We start from the raw sequence: 12447 nt of genomic DNA, 5'->3' as shown, positions 1-12447 counted from the left end.
AGAGATGCATTATCCAATGCACAGGTTGAAGTGCTATCTTGTATAACAAATTATTGACTTCATTGTACATAGTACTGGGATTTAATTAAGCGATAAGGCCCGTCATAGTGGCCCTTTATCTAGCAGATAAGGATTTACCAAGCTTACCCAAGAGGTCTTTATCTGAAAGATAAGAAAAAGGTATATAAGGTGCCTTCTGCTTTAAAATCTTTAATTGAAAAGACCTTATTTTTGAAGTTCTAGGTTGTTTTTTCTTCATGACCTAGTATTAAAGATTCAGATGGATTTTTGTAAGGGAGGTTGTAATAGGGAGGGATGTTACCAGTGGCCTTCACTGTGTGAAATTAGTAGGATTTATGTCATTTTTATTCACAATGTACCAGCTCTCAGACGAAGTAGAAATGCAAGCTGTGATTTCCAGGAGATTTTCCAGTGACTTCATGATCCCATGGCATAAAAATGATTAATTCATTGACTATTTCGGAGAGTTGTAATTGTGATTATATTGTGAAGTTTAGAAAAAATTGTGATTGCAAATAGACAAAAATGAGGGAAAAGTATTTTCTAGACAGTTCTTTTAATAACTTTGTTGTCAGCTAAGCTAAATGATGTGTAATTGTCTAGTCCTTTACCTATGTGATGTAAAGACATGTAAGCAGAAAACATATAAAGAATTATGGGTAATGAAAAGAATGAATAACATTAACACACTGGAAAACACAAAATAATTCTACTGCTAATGCTCAATAGAGGAAAAACACAGAGGAAATACCACAGAAAGGAGAGAGGAGCATATGTTTTTTTATGAGAAAGGCACACATAAGTGCCACTGCATGGTTGAAAACAGGACAGGATCTTTGGATTTAGCTGATTTAATCCCTAATGTTACAGACACTTTTTTAATAGAATGGTTTCATAAAGGCTCAAGCTCTTTTTAGGAGTAGCTGGGCTGTTGCCTCCCCCTCCCCTAGAGGAAGGCTGTTGTGCAACATCTGTACACTCAGAATTATCTGCCATCTTCCAGTTTACAGTATGACTGCATCCCTGGCCAGTCCATACTTGTTTTTATTTCCAAGCTGATAGTATCTTTTAGCATAGTGACATGTCTTCCTTCCCAGTGTTTTTCATTCCCATCCCCATGCAAGCCCAGTCAGCCTTTACCACAGTACATGAACAGAGCCCCCCTTGGACCACTCTGTCCTTGCCAGTCCAAAAGTGACAACCACCAATTGACTCTGTGCCTCTTCTGGGACCATGGACATATCAGGCTCACTGTTTGTTCCACCTCAAGTTGCTTTGTGTATGCTCTGTGAAATTCTCCTGAATTTCCAGGCATCCAAGAACCTAAGCTGCCACATACTGGAAATCCAGTAGGTTACTGCCCAAAGCAGTTGTCTACCACATAAATTGATAGCGTTGGCAGCTCTGCTTGTGAAAGACCCCCTGTTCCCCAGATTGTTAATCATCCTGCTCTGCACCTGTTCCAGCTTGAATTCTTCATGCTTGAACAAGGGCAGTAAAGCAGAGTCTGAAGGGATCAGATTGTATTAGAAGAGCTTGGAGCAATTCAAGCCAGGACTGAGTAGCAATTATAATGAGAGATACCCTCTAGGTTACATGAGAGGCAAATTGCCTCAGCAGCGAGCAGAAGTTTGTAGTGCTGCTTTGAGTCTGTTTGTTCAGGAACCAGGGGATTTCATTCCCATTGTTGACAATATGACACCTTTTATGGGCAATTGATTTCCATTCTTAAAAACTGTCTGGGACAGAGGCAATAAGTGAGTGGAAAGGTGTGAATTTAAATATGTACATGTACACGGCTAAAGATGATCACTCAGGTTTTGCTTAGATCTGAAATTCCAGTTGCAAAGCTGGTATTTTTCTCATTTGCTCCAACTACCCTCCAGTAACTGCCCCATGAGCAATTCTGCTGTGTCTTTTTACTTATTTATTTGCAACTTTGAAAACTGATTGAGTTTTCTGCCTCTGAGAAAGCTATAAGCAGGGTCCTTTCACTTTAATATACCCCACGTGGAGTTCACATTGGTGTAGCCTCTCATGCCTGCAAGTCTTTGGAATGGGTCTCTGCTGCCCCATACTCCAGAGAAGCCAATGAAGCTGCATCCACTGGCTTCAGCAGAATAACTTTCCCACCACACACTTCATGTTTATTTCACTCAGAAAAAGATTTTGTCTGAGTGTTGCTCACAGGCACTTCTGCTGTCCTCTTCTTCCCTGACAACCTGGGAAAAAATTCAACACCCTTTCACTTACATGTATTTCAACATGAAATTATTTTGCTTAGTACATTTGAGTGGTATCTTATAGAAGGGATTTTTCTTCCTTGACATCACACTCCAGCAGGAGCTGCCCCGATCAGCAATGTGTGCTCCCTCGCTCTCTCTCCCTGAAGTTGTTCCATTGAAGAAGTGTGAAAGCTGCAACTGTGTGTCCACTGTCATTCTGTGTTAGGAGTCAGGGATAAGGTAATGAAAGGCAAGGTTGATCTTTCTGTGATACTTTCCTTGGAAGTACAGTTCTGCCGTTTCTGCTGTCAGTCTGTATTTAGAGTGCAGAGAGTGCTGCATGACTTGAAAGCAGCAGTAGGCAATTCCCAGATTAAGCCTTAGATATTTACATATTTATGCTCACTGCACTGGAGTAAATATGCTATGAATAAATCCTATTATGTTTGAAACTGTACTTACAGTATAATAAAATCACAGTAGTGTGATGCAATCTCAGGTTTTATTTTGGTGTCAATATGGGCATAAATTCATTAAATTATATATTGTTAACATTACATTCATGATCCAACAGCAATTAGGATACCTTGTATAATGTGAGAAAATGATGAAGAAAAATTCCTTTACTCTTTAAACAAGAATTGAAAGAAAACCACTGCCTGCAGGTAAAACAGTTCTGGTGGAAATGGCCAGTCCATTGGGGGGACTCTACAGCTACTACCTTTGTTATTTCTGTTTGTTAAGTTGTGTGCATCTGAGTGTGCCATCTAATGCAAGAGATTTTTTTCAAAGGACATTGCCAGGTATTGCTGATACAATGCCATGTTGTTGCACATGCTGGTGCTGAGTTCTGGGGAAGTGATCATTTGATACCTGCCAGAATTCCTCAGAGTTTATGTTCTGGAAAAGGTGGCTGGCTGCTGCTTCCATTTGCAGGATCCCTGCAGCAGCTATTGCAGCATTATGTGAAGATGAGGGATCCCTATGAGAAAAGAAGCTTTTATTGTAACCAAAACCTCAGCCAGAACATCTACTTTGTGTTCTGAGTCTTACTATCAGCCTTTTCCATGACCTTCTTCGAGACATGACACCTTCCTCTGCTTTTATTTCCTTCCCATCCTCCCATGTGCATGTTGTGTACTCTTCATAATATTACCATCCAAAGGAATTTTAAATGCTTTTGTTATTTCAAAGCACTGATTGTGTGTGTGTGTGTGTGTGTGTGTGTGTGTGTGTACAAATCTTTAGCACCAACATCTCATCTGGAAGACTCCAACAAGCTGCTCACTGCAGGAAGCTCTGTAGTAGGCTCCACATGGTTGCTTTGCTTTGACAGCTTGACCCCAAATTCACTGAAGTAGAAGAGTTTCACGTTACCTCAGCACAGAAAATCTGATAATGTTTGCCAAGAGCCTTGTGGTAAATTCAAAGATCAAGCCTTGCTCCATCTGCTAGATGGTGTATGAAGACTATCCATCTTAATTGGAACAGTCATAGGATTTTCCATGGAGTATTTGACAGAATCAATCTAGGCTAAAGCTTTCACATTCAGAGACGACCTGTATTGCAGAGGGAACTTCCAGGCTCAGGAGCAGACCCAGAGAAGCTGAAAGTGTGACACTTTTGTTTATGTGCTCCTGGTGCAGGGCATGAGAAGTCTCTTACAGAGAACCTGAATGAAGGAAAAGGAGTTGAAGGAGTTGTGGAGAGTTGAAAAATAAAAAAAGGTGAGGAACTATAAAAGCTGTAAAAAGAAGAAAATGTATCTCCAGTTAAGCACGTCAGAATTTAAGCCATAGATAGTCATGTCAGGTTGCTGATGGTAATTCAGGCTTTGCTGGACACAGGGATTTGGGCTGAATCCAGCAATGTCTATTTGTCAGAGAAAAGATAAGAATGTCAATTAACCCTTTTGAAATTTGCCATTGAGACTGAAATGCTCTTCTTAACTTCGAGGGAAGAATGAAAAAATGAAAAAACCCGCCTCCCAAAGGCATTCGGTGTTTTTTCCAGACGAAGTATTAACTCTGAAAATTCCAGGTGGAACACCTTTTAAGAAATGCCAGTTTTAATAGGAGTTGCTAAAAGCAGCTCATGCCAGTGCAGTCTGCAGCCTTGGACTGTGCATGGAGTGTGTGAGGGGTACAAGAGTTGCCGTGCTTATCTCAGAGCACCTTCTGCTTATCTCAGAGCACCGTCGTGCAATGCTCAAGTGGCTGTGCCTGCTGTAGGACATTAACCATGCAACTTGCTTTCTGGGAGCTGGTGTGCTGTGACAGTGGCCATTCCACTTCTCACAGTTGCCCCTCTGTTCCTTTATGATCCCCATTACTGTGTTTCCAATATATTGTTTTTATTGTTTTGTATGTTTAGTCTGTGTGTTCTTTGAGGTAGGAACACTCACAAAAGCTAGGAGAAGGAAGATCCTAATCTCAATAGGAGAAAGAAACACAAAGATCTCATAAGAACATCACTTTGGTCAGAACTTGAGGAAGATTAGGAATCAGTATGCAATTCTACTTTGAGCAGCTACTGGCAAAATTAGCTCAAGAAACATAAGAAATATCTTGTGTACTGCCTTTAATTGAAGTCTGGACCAAATTTGTTTATATTTCTTTGCAGTTTGGTTTAGGGAAAATACAGATTTCCTTCTGTTAGACATCAGTACTGTGTTATTGTGATGTATTCACAGGCCATTTATTCAGTCAGCACAATCTCAGGTCACACTACTCACCACAGGACCATTATTTAAAAAGCAAATGAGTCCTTCTGTGAAGAGAATAGCTACACCTGTGTCAGTAAAGAGAAGACATCAGAGGTCACCCTTTGGTCCTCAGGATGAGTGGTCCAGCTCACTGCACTCTTGTTACCCCCAGAAGAGGGTGGCCAGGCTCTCCTCACCACTCACCACTATCATTACCATTTTAAAATTAAGAATAAAATGTTCAGGAGAATTAAGGGCCTGTAGAGACATATGAGCTTCCTCAGCAATTGCTGAAGCGTAATGTCACAGGAATCAAAGCTCTTTCTTAACTTTTCAGGCCTGTGCCCACAGATACTCCCAGGTTACAATGCAGATCAGTGTAGGGATCCCATGGCTCGTTTGGACCTGGCTCAGGACCCAGGAGCAGACCCAGAAGTGCCATGGAGCTCCAGACACACCAATTCATCACAGTCACGCTGCTTCCCAGGCAGGGCAGCATGGACCTTCACCAGGATGCTGTCCAAGATCACACAAGAAGTTTGATGTTATGGCAAAATGGAATTCCTCTCCCCTAATTCTCAGCCCCATGCAGGACTATTGGGTCATTGTTCCCCTCTTGGGGGGTTAGATTTCATTTCTGTGGCGAATCAAACACAAATCTCCAGAAGATTGTTGTTGCACAGAACACAGACTGCTGGCAGTTGTTCCCAGACTCGAAGGCCCATAAAACAAATTATGGGGTTATTTACTGAGAGAACAGAAAGACACTTTTAAATTGTAGCAAATATATCTCTAAATTGAGTCTATTAAGATTGTGGTGGGTAGGATTTTTGACATTGCTTTCAGTGGATAGAGCCCTGAGAAATCTGAAAGCATGAAGACCTCGAGTTGTTTTTTATTTTAGAAAATATGAGAAATGGTATGTGGAGAAAACTTCTGTACAAACCACAATAACTTGACAGATCTTCTGCTGAGGATAGAGTGCACCAGAGCAAACCAGTATGTCTTAATTAATCACCCTGTCTACTCAGTACAACTGCAGTAATACTAATCATTTCCCAAGTAGTCTTGGCTGAATACAAAGGCTTTTTAGACTTCTGTTTGATTTGTTTTTTTCTGTAGTGTTTTGAAGATAAATAAAAAACTGCTAATGAATATGTATATGTTTCCTGATGCAGAGTATCTCAGTGAATATTCTAGGACAGTTCTGTAGTTTGCAATGAACATGTTCCTTTGAAGTTTCTACTGATCTAAAAATGAAGTCATTATGTTTGGGTCACACAGTAATTTACTGATCTAGTTAGACAAAGAAACTAAGCTTAGACAAAATATTTCAAGACAGGAACACTTTTCAACCTCAAACCACAAAATACCATGGAAATTCTTCTCAGTGGCTCCCAGACAATTAAAAATCAGCTTGACAATATGGAACAAGCTTTAGTTTCACCTCTTAGGAAAAACCCAATAAACCCCATAATTTTTTCATTGCTTTAAACAGGAAAAGTGAACGAATTGAGAGGCACTGGAGGATGAGAGATGTCCATATGAAGATGTATGGATATAGTACTGTGAAGCACCTGCTGTACAGACTGAGGACTTCATGTCCTGCTGTCCAGAGAGAACAGTGGCAGCTGGGTTTTGGGAGGCAAGTGTCCCAGTCCCACACCCAGGGACAATCCCAGGAACAAGAGCAGAACTGGCTGCCTGGCTCTTTGCTTGTTGACTGTTTACATGGTCTGATTTCAGAGTGACAGCTGTGGGAGTGTCCTTTCATTTGGCTTCGATGGGAAACTAAGATGGGTGAGATGAAGTCGTCATCTCCAGTCTTTCCAAAACAGGGGTGAAAAAATGAAATTTCCATTTCAATTTTCAAGTGTTTTCAACCTTCCAGTGTCAATCAAAAGACTGAAGCATGAACATTGTTCTGTTGCATAAGGTACTGCAAAAGCTCCAGGCACTCCAGCCACATTCAACCTGCTACATTTAAGGTTATTTTGGAAGGATCAATCACCTTTGCCATGGGATGAGGGGAGTATGCTTATTATAGGAGCATTTATAATGATTATAGGAATTTATAAGAGAGTTGAGCATATCTGAGATTAACTCCCTTGGTTAGAGCATGGCTCTAGCAAGGTCACAGACTTGATCCCTGTATGGCCATTCACTTAAGAGTGGGACTTGATCATGCTTCTGGGTCCTTTCCAACTCAGACTGTTCTGTGACTCTGTGACTGCAGCAACCAATGCTGAAGGCATCACAAGCTGCCACCCAAATCTCTTCATAGCTCCAAAATCCTTGCTCCAGATCACCCTGGAGAGGACACTGCTCTGTGTGTGTGTGTAACACTCCTGTGACACAGTCAACTGGGAATTATTGAAATCCTACTTTTACTGATGACAAAGCAGGATTCAAATTTCCTCAAGGGGAGGGGACAGATCCTGCAACCATCATGCTCATGTCCTGTAAGACAATTAGCATTACAGTCAGCTTTACTGCATCATCCAGAAATGCTGTACTCAGTCTCCACTGAGGTCATTTCATGCCAGGTGCTTTGCCATGAGAACTCCAATTCCAGCCTCACCATGATGTTACCTGGTCAGAGCTCCATGGCAGGCATGCCAGGGGACTCTGCTGCTGAGGTTCCTGGTTCTCCTGGCTGCTGTTGTCACCTCCCAGGGTGGTGGCAGTAGAAGAGAGCCCTTGGACAGACCTGTGACATACCAGCAAAGTGCTGTCTTCAGCATAGGTGCCAGATGGCAGATGTCAGTGGAAGGAAGGACATTTATCATCAGCCTTGGGCTCTGAATGAGTTCAGCCTGAACTCCAGTGGGGCTGCCTGCTCCCAGATGGAGATGGTGGGTTTGGGGAAGGTTTCAAATCCAGCTGTTTAAGCTGACAGGTGTCAGGCTGCAGCTGCACAGCAAAGTCTGATGACTTTGTTAATCTGGGGAGATCTGTGGCCAAGTGCTCTCTGTGGGCAGAACTTTGCAGGGGAAAATGCAGCATCTTTCACCTGCTTTATGTTTTGGCTACATCAGGTTTGGCAGCCACTTAAAAACAGGATTGATTTTATTGTGGTTTTTTTGTTGACAAGTATTTTGTGTTTACTTAGCCAGAAGCCAGGGACTGATGGTTGCATTCCTCTTTCCAGCAGGAGCTGTGCTGAAATGCACATTTGCTGCCTGTCATGGGCCACTGCTGCCTGCTCTGGTACCAACAGTGCTGACTTTGCATTGTCCCTCCCAGAACCTGCTCACCTTTATATTTGCACTGACAATACAAATCAGCTCAAGAGCAAATGTCAGTGATGGCACAAGTACCAGCTCGTGCTGTACCCTTAAGTGTGCACAGCACCTTATTATCCAGAAAGTGCTTTTGCACCATGCCAGGCATCCTGCAAAGAGAATAGTCAACAATGCTATTTATTGTCTAAATTTAGCAAAAGGGACCTTCTGCAGCAAGCTAAGGGAGTGCTGCTATCAAACTTTTCCGAGTTTAAAAACCAGACTTTGTTGGCTTAAACATCCTGCCTACCAGTTTGGTCTTGCTCCAGCAATTTTTCCAAGAGCTGGTGTGCATGTGGAGTTTGTTGTGGTCCTGACTGCAAGAAGAGCTCTCTGACACTCAGTTCTATGAGTGCATATGGGCTGGATGTGTCTGGGCTTAGAAGCTCTGGCTGACAGAGATCAAGAAGGACGTCAGTGCCAGGTTTTGTCTCGTGCCTCCCAGGAGGCTCAACACAAGACAAGGGAGGAAAACAACTTCATGATGTCTTTGCATTTCTGGGCTTGAGGGCTGATCCAAGGGCTGGCACAGCTGCCAGCCATCACCCCAAGCGTTGCTATAGCTCATGGATGCTGCCCACAGTTGCCCACCAGCTGCTATGCAACCCAAAATAGGCTCAGCACAAAGCACTCCAGGAAGCTCCCTCTTCTTTTGCCTCTGTGTCCCCTTCATCCGGCACTCTGATGCAGAGAGGTTAAACTGAGATGAAGAGGTTACCTCATGAATGAAGGGAATTAATTTCATTCATGTTTAATAAATTTTAAAAATAGACGATTTTCTCTTGCAGATTTTATATGAAGCAGCATTTTGTTTTAGCTCATCATTTTTAGCATTTCTTTTCAGTTCCTAAAATTTAAAATAAATTTAATACTCATATAATCTCTTTTTGACTTGTGGGAAATAAAATGAGGGGTTGGAGGATTTCTTTCTTTTCCATTGTTTTTCTTCTTGTCACCCTGTAACTACTTAATACTTTTCTGGTTATTATGAATAGTGCAGGGTATGATAATAATAATAATAATAATAATAATAATAATAATAATAATAATAATAATAATAATAACGATAATAACGATAATAGTAACACCCACCAAAATTCTTACTAGATTGATGGCATTCCTTTTGCCTTTTATTTTCTCTTTTTCAATGCTTCCAAACCTGGAAGATTTTGGAAAGCTGGGTCTTGGTCCTACAACAATGTAAGTTGTGTGGTAGGTCAGAACAAAAGTCCATCTGACACAGTATTTATCTCGAGGAAAGACCACTAGGAGATATGTAGAGCCAAGACCAAAAAAGGAAGGAAGAGCAATTATATGTACTCAAAGTGTTTTCCATACATTTGTGACTGAGGAACTGAAAATCATAGCTTTGTAAAACTGCCTCACTCTTTTCATTACTGTCTTTTTTCTCAGTAGTAAACCAAAGGGCAAAGACAAGGTTAGATCCTTTGCTCCTCTTGCAAAATTTAAGTCATGAATGACTAAAAGTGACGCTGAATTTGTGGGGTTTCCCTGAAATGTCATGTCTTGCATAGTGAAATTTTTATAGGCACTCTTGGTTTCTAAATGCATTGTGGCTATTCAGCACAGACTTGCATGAAAGTGTTAAGTACAAGCATAGTGTGGGATGAAAATATTTGTTGAATAGGCAATATTAGTCAAGGAGGTTGCTGGAATGCTTGGGTAAGAAATTAATCTTACCAGAGACAATAGAAAATGGAGATGATATACACTGAGAAAAATATGTTTAGAAATTTTCAGTTAAGCCTCTTAAGAAGTGTTGGAGAAGATCAAAAGCCATTTGTTTGCTTGTTCTTTTTCTTCCTCATGGTGCTGTATTTCTTCCTGAATAAAGTAATTTCTTTCTACAAGGTTTTACAGAGTTTTACCCTTTATACAGGATTGCTGTGTATCAAGGTTTGGCTTGAACATGCCATCCCAACATTCCCTGCCTTTCAGTGTGGAGAAGGTGATCCCTGCTCACCTTACAGCTGTGTCTCATGAGTTTTGTTATCCTCTCTAAAAACTTACTGAAATAAGAAACCATTACCATTCCACTGATCAACCCAGAAAGCCTTACCAGGGTGCTGATGGCTGTGCTGAGTGGCAACAAGGTTATATTGTGATCATGAAGATGCCCTGCTCATGGAGCAAGATGCTCACTCTCCTTTGCCTGTTCAGCTTCTGGCAGTTTTTCTCCCTCGTTGAACAAGACATCACACAAAAGAGATGTTCTCAGTGATGTGTTTGAGGTGTGAAAATTATAGCAGGATTTGCTGCCTTGCTTCATTCCCTGCCATGAAGACAAGCACAGGATGACTCCCATGTCACCCTACCAAACACATTTACCACAGCTTTAAACTTACTTTTGAGGTAGAAGAGCTGGAGAGCCTGGAGTGTTACTTGTCCTCATACCTCAGGTGTGTTGTTTAGTTTTGAAATCCTCACCAGGTCTTCCACAGCTTTGCCATGAACTAGAGGTTTTGTGATACTTCAGAGAAAGAGGCTGTCGGGGAAAAGATGGGGAGGAAGAAGGGTGATCCAAGGGAGTTTTCTAAGGATATCTGGTCAGCTTTAAGGAGAACAAAGCTGCCTTAACACTTGGGTTCGTTGCTGACTTTTAGGCTTGGAAAAATGCCCATTTGGCTGCTGAGGCAGCAGCCTGAATTGTTGTGCAACTTGGCTGTGAAGGGAATGCAAAGGGATTTCTTCCCCTTCAGGTTCACGCATCGCTAACCATGCCAGGCATGTTGCTCCGTACTGTACACCCTGAATGAATAAACTGCTCCTAATAAAGAACTGATGTTGCTAATATCTTCGTGTAATTTAAACCAAGGCTTTTTGAATTTAGCTCATTTGGGGGAGAAAAAAAACCACTGATGTTGCAAATGCTTATGCATCTGATTAACTTCGCCGCTTAGCTTAATTTGCAGGATCAGGGCCTTAGCTATCAGGAGGCTACATGGCATTACAGCCCTTCTATACATCTTCATTAGAGCCTCTTTCTTACGAATTTGCTTTCGTGCATATTTTTACAACCTCAGTTATAAACTGGATTGTATCTGCCAGCAGCAGTGTTTAACTATGTCAGCTCCTCAGTGCCTGAGCTAATCCCTTGTCCTCCTTGACAAGAGTCAGGGGGGAGAGCTGTTTCCTAAGGATCCAAAGTTGTCATGTTGCTGGTCATTTGCCTAAAAAATTGAGGAGATCATGAGGTTTTTATTAGGGGTAACATTTTTACCCATTCAGAGTTCCTTGTTTGGGCTTTGCTTTAAAATTCTGTAAGAGCAAAATTGTTATTTTTCTTCAAAAGTGCTCATTTTCAGTACTGAAAGTGATGGGGGGTTTTCCTCTTTTCTGTTGCTTCTGTTCCTCTCCTTTCTACTCTGGGCTGTCTGCAGCTTTTATTCTTCCTTTTCTGGTGTTGGCTTGGGTTTTTTTTCCCTCTACTTTAATTCCATTTCTTTTCCATTTCCAATATTTTTTTTTTTAATGATAAGATGGAAAAATAGTTCCTCACAGCTTCTTCCAGCTGCTGTGGCTACTGCACCTCATGTTTTCAGATTTTAGATCTGGCAGGCCTAGTGGGTGTCCATCTGGGGAATTATACAGGTGCAGAAAGGAGCAAGTGTTTCTCTTCTTGAAGGTTTGTGTAAGGACACGCTCTCTAAACCGGCAGATCCCTCCAAGGTGCCATGACTCTGACACTGTGGGAAAAGCTTGACAGAGGCTGAGATGTGAATGCAGATATTAAAACACAAAGATTTCATTTGTTTTAAGGGTTATGCCTAATCCTTCCCCTCCTGGGGCCCTTTTTTTTTGAGTCCAAATACTTGTTAGAGGACTCAACTTCTAGAAGCAGATGTAGCACTGGCAGCTTCCCAGTCGTAAGAGACCTGGAGGAAAATTTTGGCTGTGTGGGTCCTCACATAAATTCTGGTGGGCTTGGTCCATGGCTGAAGCATCCCCAAGGCAGGGGACCCTGCCAGCTGTCCCCTTGCCATGCCATCAGACATGCAGGTGCAACATGTGGGCACTCAGAATGAATGTGTGCAGGCAGACCCTGCTGAGAGCTCATAGCAGGCACAGCTCTTCTGGAAGTTGTTTTAAATGCAGAGATTCACATGCCTCAAAGATTTATATGCATAACTTATCTGTTTGTTTGAAAAGAGTTTTGTGATTTCTTAGGGTTGTTTCATAGGCACGTGTGAAC

The sequence above is a fragment of the Catharus ustulatus genome, chromosome 1 (assembly GCF_009819885.2).
Source record: "Catharus ustulatus isolate bCatUst1 chromosome 1, bCatUst1.pri.v2, whole genome shotgun sequence".
Taxonomy (NCBI): Eukaryota; Metazoa; Chordata; class Aves; order Passeriformes; family Turdidae; genus Catharus; species Catharus ustulatus.
The sequence above is the reverse complement of the archived record's forward strand: the minus strand, read 5'-3'. Positions refer to the sequence as shown.